At 32.9% G+C, this 8,154-nt stretch overlaps 1 pseudogene; it reads right to left on the reverse strand.

The window, feature by feature from the left end:
• Positions 1 to 1,885: 1,885 nt before the first annotated feature.
• Positions 1,886 to 5,040, reverse strand: LOC107795163 (uncharacterized; annotated as a pseudogene).
• Positions 5,041 to 8,154: the final 3,114 nt, after the last annotated feature.

Below are 8,154 nucleotides of genomic sequence, written 5' to 3' on the forward strand. Positions count from 1 at the left end.
AATCCCACTTTTAAACCCTCCGAATTTATTCCTCACATATGTTAGGAGTGATTTTGTTCAACAACTACCTAAATATAAACCCTTTTCCAAGCAATACATACTAAATAGGCACATTCAATTGATGGTCATTCAATCAACAACAACAAATACGTAGTTGAACAAGTAGAGAAATCCAACGGCTCAATTATTTAAAAACGTAATAAGAATTCATCCTACAAAAAGTTTCATCAAAACCCTAGATAATAAATTAGTTGTTCATAATAGTATGCAAAACTATAATACTAAAATTCATAACCAATAATGAAAATAGGAAAAAGGAAGTGAAAAACTCACAGAAGAATTCTCTGCCTTGCTCCTGGTGTGTTCTTGCCTCCTTAGGTCGAACCCCTCTAAAAAAATGCCTTCCCTTCTTAGACATATTTAGAAAATATTTATAGGCTAGGGTTGAAGACCATGAGTCCAAATCCGGGTCGGAGTCTTTTAATTCATGCACTTTTGATTATCGTACTATAAACCTCGCGAGGCCAGGCTTATAGCGTAGTCAGCCTAGCTACGGAGCTGGCTACGCCTGGACTGTAGCACGGTAAAGCTGGATACAGAGCTAGCTACGCTTGGCTTGTAGCACGGTAAAGCTGGCTACAGAGCTGGATACGCTTGGCCTGTAGCTAGGCTTGGGTACTTGGTGTTTTTGTGCTTTTTTCTTGCATTTTCGTCCTTTTTTCGTGCAACTTTCATTCTTTTCTTTCTTCTAATGATGCTACATATAAAACAACATAATTTAACTCACATGTCGCATAGTTAACCACTAAACCAACAAAATAGGCGAGTAGTGTACTAAAAGTATAGCATTTTGGCCAAACATCAGTCTAAAGAGGTGTACGCCCATCAATTCGGGGTATAAGCCAGGACGTTGAGGCGCGTTTTTGTAGCGAGGCAGAAGCCCAAGTTATTTTGTCTGCTAGTCTACTACTATCTCCCAAAAGCAATGAACAACCATTTTTTTTTATTTTGCGAATACAAAAAAAAAAACTATATTCTTCTCCATAGCAGCAAGTTCAAAGTTTAAATTGCAGGTTAGCCATCCTTTTTATTCCTCTGTATAGAAAACTTTATTATTTTCAACACAAGTTACTTGTTCTTGTAAGTATCGTATAATGGATTGTTTTGACTAGTTTTTTATGGAGAGTAAGCATGTATATATATATATATATATATATATATATATATATATATATATATATATATATATATATTATTTATAGTTTCTTAAATTTTTATGTTATTTTAACTATTTAAAAATATTTACTGTAATTATATTATTTTATAAAATATTAAAATTAATACCCATGCGGCTTACGCACCGTGTCACGCCTTGCTGAGGCATATATAAAACGCCTCGCCTTATGCCTACGCCTTTTAAAACATTGGTTATCATAATACTGAAGTTTAAAAGTTGTTTTGTCACATAAAAACAATCGAATCATATGTGAATTACTTTGAAGATACAAATCAGAAGGGCAAATTTGCGACTCAAAAAATTACAAATGATAGAAAATATTAAAAAAGATTTGCTGTTTAAGATCTATTCTAAACCCATCATTGTGAATCTTGAAAATGTTGAATTTTTAGTATAATAGATTAATGCTTCAAATGTATAAAATAAGCGTTAATCTTTGTACATATTGCGGATTCAAAGTTCTAATCTAAATAAAAACTTCAAAATTAGTGTGTTGTATCTATGATCCATATTTTCCTTTGAAGGGGTGATTTAAAATTGTTACACTGCAACATACTACCATGATAGATATATATAACTTTTATTTTTGTTCAAATGAATATATTATTATATATGATATTACAACATGCAAACGCGCGCGTACCTGCTTGCAAACTATGTTGCGCAGACTCTTCAAAATAATTGTCACACTCGTGTCGGATCCTTCAAAAATATACCTACTTTTAGAGGATTCGATGCGCACCCATCGATATTTTAGGAAAGTCCAAGTAACATAGCTTGCAAACGATAATAATAGGTCAAAACAGAGGGAATCGAGGAGCAGACATTTCTGTATAATTCATTAACATCTAGGGATCTAAATTTGCTGATCTCTCAAGTACCAATTCTAAATTTCTTGACCTATTCATCACTGGGTGAATCTTTCTTTGAAAATAGGCAAAGTCTCCATACTTGTCGTGAAAGGGCGGCGTTACTGATTCCCACTGATTGCAACCTCTAATTTTGATATGTAAGACGCTCCCAATATCATTGATTACCTCGCAACATTGCCGTCGTGGTGCCTGTTTTTTCATAGAATGTGGAAAGTTTGTACATATATACTCATCAATCTTATGTTAGTAAAATTAATAAGAAATATTTCATCAAACTAAATAAATTAATCTCTCTATTCCATTTTATCTGACATTATTTCTCTTTTAGTTTGTTTAGAAAAGAATAACACATTTCTATTTTAACAATAATTTAACTTTAAACTTTCTATTTCTTACTGTGGCGACAAAAAATGCGTATATAGTACTCCCTCCGTCCAAAAAAAGAAAATACTTTTAGAATTTCGAGAGTCAAACTTCTTAATTTTGACAATGAATTCGGACATAAAAATCTTTAAGTTTTTAAAATAAAATTTATATATATTTAGAAACTACATAAAAACTAGTCAGAAGAATTAATAATTTAAAGTATTTAAAAGATATATGAAAAAATCATAGTAAAAAAACAACTGGTTTGGCTCTTGAAATGCAAAAAGTATAATTTTTTTGGGAACAGAGAGAGTGCTCTTATAAAGACCTTTAGTTCCAACTTCTTTTTTTCTTAAACTTTGTCGGCCAAGACAAACAGGTTCACATAAAAAGAAACATCAGAACTAGAAATTTACCTTTCTCCATACTTTGGGAGATAGCATTGGCGCGGTGACATTAACCATATGAACTGCTAAAGCTGGTTTATAATGTTGGTCCTCGCATTGTTCATTTGATTCACCAATTATGGTACTATAACTGATCAAGGTTTCACCATTGGGAAGGTCAACAACTTGATCCAAGTAATACTCTATAGGCCTCTTACACTGTTCTACATAGTTTGGCCGTGTATTGAATGTGAATGGCTCTTTTGACCCTATCCAAGTCTTGAACGTTCGTATTGGAGTCTCCAATTCCTTGACATTCATTAGCCATGGATATAATTGAACTGTATAACCCCATGACACTGATACTGATCAATTTCTCTTTAGGTCGGGAGCACAAACTATGTTGCATTGTCCGACTTGGATCCTTGTTATAAGCTTCAATTACCTTCTTCACTGACTCAACTCGGCTCATTGATGGAATTAGAGGGTAGAGCATGTCCAAATGGTGCAGTGATACTAGCGGCGCCACCGGATGTGCTGCCAAAAGCCCTCGGGCGCTTCCATTTATATCCATCTTAAACAAACAGATTAAATAGATCTTTCAGTTTTTATATAAGATATATAGTAATTTCTATTTGCCTTCCCTTTAACAATGAATAGGAACACATAACAAGAGGCTAATGAATATATTTCAAGCTTGTCTCTCTTTTTTTTTTTTTTTTTTTTGGAATCAGATTTGAGTGTTTAAAAAAGAATTTTATTTTTGGAATGTCAAGGTTAAAGCGGGTCCAACCAACTTTGGATGTAATTTCGGACATATATCTTAAAAGTACATAAAAATCTACATATTCGACAACTAAAAAATGGTATCACTCCCTCACTGAGAAGATTAAAATATATAAAAGTAAACATACAAAAAAATCAAGGAGAGTTAACATATAGTGTATATACGCATAAAATTTTCTCGTGAAGGGATGTCAACTGACACCCCTTGCTATAAAGTGGCAGATATATAAATTTTCCCGCGAAGGGTGTCAACTGACACCCCTTGCTATAAGGTGGGTCCGCCACTGCTCCCTCACATTTTATCTAGCGTGCTTTTTTTTTAGTCTGTTACAAAAATAATATTTTTATATGTAGAAACGATTTAACTTTAATAAAATGATTTACAGTCACACAAATATCTATGCGCTTTCGAAAGCAAGTTTCAACAATTTATTTTTCTTTTTTAAATTTCATGTTCAATCAATCATTATCACATAAAATGGAAGCGAAGGAGTTTAAATTTTTAGAAAAAATATTTGATAAAATTCTAATCAAAGTAATACTTTTTTGATTCTCCAGATATAAATAGTGTTTCACAATTATCTACTAGTAGTAAGTAATTGTTAAAATGACAATGATGGAGTTGTACAAAAAGTAAAATCTTTTGATTTAAAAGATGTACGTATACCTGATGAAAACCATGTTCATTCGTGAGAGGAACTCCAATCTCAGCCATACAACCACCAATCCTCTGATCAGAATTGCACAAGTAATGGTAGCGATTAATGCAACCATCCAAAATCTTGACGAGTTCCGCCGCCAGAGGATAACTAATAGCAATTCCGCCGCCGCCGTAAGCCATAGTGTAGGAACATATTACGTTCTGCTCCACACTTTCAGAATTCCCACCAATGTAATACATTTGGTTATGATCATATTTAGCCAAAACCGTCACCAAATTCTCAGGAAAAAATACTGTATCATCATCTCCCATTACAAACCATCTCACATTCTTTAAACCTAGTTCAAAACTCTCTTTTACAATCCGCGCAATCCTCACTGCTGTCCTGTTACCAAACCAACACGTGTACTCGAAGTTGGAAGTATCTTCGGAGACCCTATAGGGTGGGGAAGTTTCGGGCCATGGCTCGTTTTCCTGGGACTTTTCATCGAGCCACACGAACCCTCGCGTTACATTTGGTCTCCACCAGAGCTCAGAGTAACGCGAGCGATTGGTCCATGTTTTAGCGGACCCTGCGATGCCAAAGAGAATGTGGGATATCTTTGTTTCTTCTTCTTCTTTGCTTATATTTTCTACAACTAGTTTATTTGTAACCACATAAGCATTGTAAGCATAGGAGATAAGAGATGTGGAGGCGACCAAGCAGATAGTAATAATTAGAAAGCCTTTCATATCTCTGCTTTCTTTAAGTGGAAAAAATGTCTTTCTAAAACGGTGAAGCTTGTTATGCTTCTTTTTCAATGGGTGGTACCCTTCTAATCTCACGAATTATTTACGATGTATTATCACTTTTAACCCGCGCCAAAAACTATTTACATATGGTAACCGAAAATACGTATAAATTTTGTATATAACATACATAATATATATATATACAAAATATTATACATCTTTTCGGCTATTATTTTGAGAGCGCCTATATAGTGTTATTTTTTCATTATTTACAGTGTTGGTTGATATTAGTTAAACTCTTTTTCTAAGGAACCTAGGTTATGCACTAACAACGTAAATTTTTTTAGACTATGCTATTGGTGAATTTTAACTTGCGATAGTAGTTTAATTACTATTCCTAACCAGGTTATCAATTACCGCTTACGAGATTTATTATAACTAATTAATGAGTGGTCTGATTGAATAAATATTTTTACGCTGTCAGTGTATAGAACTTAAACTATTTCCTTAAATAGATACAATCAGCATATATATTCAAACTTCTATTATCACAGCCTCGTTTGTTGCGATATTTGTTTGGCTGCTATAGTGAATTGTTGTTATAGAGGATATATATTTTAAAATAATATAAATATTGTTCTGAATTTTTTTTTGGCTTTTATAATAAATGCAGTCCTAAACTAAATGTGTATATGATATAACATAACAAGAATATCCCTTGATCAGTGGGAGGATTAATTAGCTAGATGAGTTTTAATTCGAGTTTTCAAATAATTTAATCACGTCTTATGGAGAGGTAAGGTTCTATTTTATTCTGAATATAAAATAGATTGGAGAGAACGAAGGAAGAAAAGTAAATTTTCAATTAAATCTTTCCCTTTCGTACCGTTATCACATCCAATTCGTAATGTTAAAGCATACCTAAAATAAAATTATTCTTTTCGTTTCACAATGTACGAATACATTGATGTTTGTAAAATTATTTTTGTGGTGCAATATATTTCATAGAAAAAGAGACAATCGGTGGACAAACGTTGAAATGCAGATCTCAAAAAGGCATTTTTATATTCACCTGGGAAGATGTATTATACCCATTTTTTAAGGTCAACTTAACTGTTTTCTGAAAACTTAAATCGGAAATTTGTTAAATATATTAAACTATACAATGATTATACAGGAGACATATTTTTATATTCAATGGTGTGGTATGATAATTTAACAGTCAGGTAATTGAGTATCGAAACTTGGATTACAAGTTTCATTAGTAAAAAAGGCGGGAAAATACATAAGTTGCTCCATATACTTGTCGCGAAAAGTTAATTTCACGCTCAACCTTTACGGTTGTTCTATTACCACCCTATACTTATCCAAGATAAATTTATTTACCCTCTAAAATGTCACAACCAAATAGACCCAAGTAGTGTTTACACGTGCTGACACCCTATCCTTTTTAAGGGTTAATTCAATAATTCTTTGTAAAAATGGTTAACCATATTGATGTACGACTTCATAAGTTTTGGATGTTTTTTCAGCCTAATTAAAACCTTAATAAGACGTTTAAAGTAATCTTGAAGTGTATCCAAGCCCACACAAATTAGTAAAGTCGTTGTGATACACGGTCATAGTCATGATACAAAGTAGACAAAGACGCCCCAAAAATAACAATTCACAAGTGGGATTTCAGGTGGGTCGCCATTGAAAAGAAGGCTTTACCGGCGACCAGGCCGTCTCAATAAGATTGTGGGCCTAAAGCCAAATTTCAGAGAGAGGCCCTAAGTAAGAATATCAAAGACAAATTTGCAATGAAAAAGTATAAAATAAAGGTAGAATAATAAAACCGGCTCAATAATTTAATAAGTTGATATACAACAATAATATACCGAGTAAAACCCCACAAAGTAGAGTAGTATACGAAGACCTTACCTCTACCTTAGGAGGTAGAGTGATTGTTTTTGATAGACCCTCGGCTTAAGAGAAAGCATGACAAAAAAAGGTCAGATAAGGACAATCAATTCAACGCAGTATGAAAATGAAAGTAACGAAAGCGAATAAGTCATGATAAAACAGTCTAAAAAGGAGCAGTAGCTATCACATATAAATAAGATAATCGAAGTATAAGAAACAATATATAGTTGCAGAAATCAAAGGGTAAGAAACTATAGAGCAAGATAAGTTGATATAATGATATCGAAAAGTGTTGCATTGCTTCAATCAATGATTGTTTGTTGTAATGCTTTGAAGAAGACAACTTGTAAGCCGCGGTAAGTTACCGATTGAGAGACTTTTCAATATTACGAATAAGAATAGTAAATGAGAGAATGAAAAAGGTAAATATATAAATAATAATATGGGCATGTATTAGTTGTTAGAATATAAATGAGGAAAAAAAATAGCTACCCTACCCATGTAAGGAAATAATTCATTAATAATTATTTCATTTTCTAATTATTACAATGATCCTCACATTAAAGTTATTGTACTTTCGCTCCAAAAATTCTTTGTAAATATAAACTTTTTTTTAATAATACATATACAATACATCTTTAAGGAAAAAACGGAGCGATTGCTTTATTGGCCTTATAGTCGAGCAAAAGTCACTACTAATGCTTTTGTAGCAACATGAGGTCGACACAAACAGAACTTAATTTTCTTGTATCCCTTTTAGAGGAGACTAAGGGTCGCCACAAATATTAACTTTTCGTTTAAAAAAACTAATATTGTACATATGGTTTTCCATTGTGTTGACCCAAGAATAGGTGATGTTTTGAAGACTGACAAAAGAACTCAGACATGGACCAAGTCCATTTTGTGAAGCACAGTCATGATTAACCTGCACATATGAGATGCACGTGAAAGAGATAAATTTAACTGATCAAGAAGCAATATCTCCTGATATGATCGAAAAGGTTGCATTGGATAAGGAGAGAAAGACTCCTTACATGAAGAGAACACACTTTAAGATGAAGATAGTGTTAGAGTTTGAGATCATCATAAACTCTTCTACGATAAAAGAGTAGCAATTGAATCCCAATCAAACTCTGATTACTAACCTATAAAATATCAGTGTTGTTCTCTGTTACAGGCAACGCACACAAACAGAAGTTAAACTCAAAT

The sequence above is a fragment of the Nicotiana tabacum genome, chromosome 10, assembly GCF_000715075.1.
Source record: "Nicotiana tabacum cultivar K326 chromosome 10, ASM71507v2, whole genome shotgun sequence".
Taxonomy (NCBI): Eukaryota; Viridiplantae; Streptophyta; class Magnoliopsida; order Solanales; family Solanaceae; genus Nicotiana; species Nicotiana tabacum.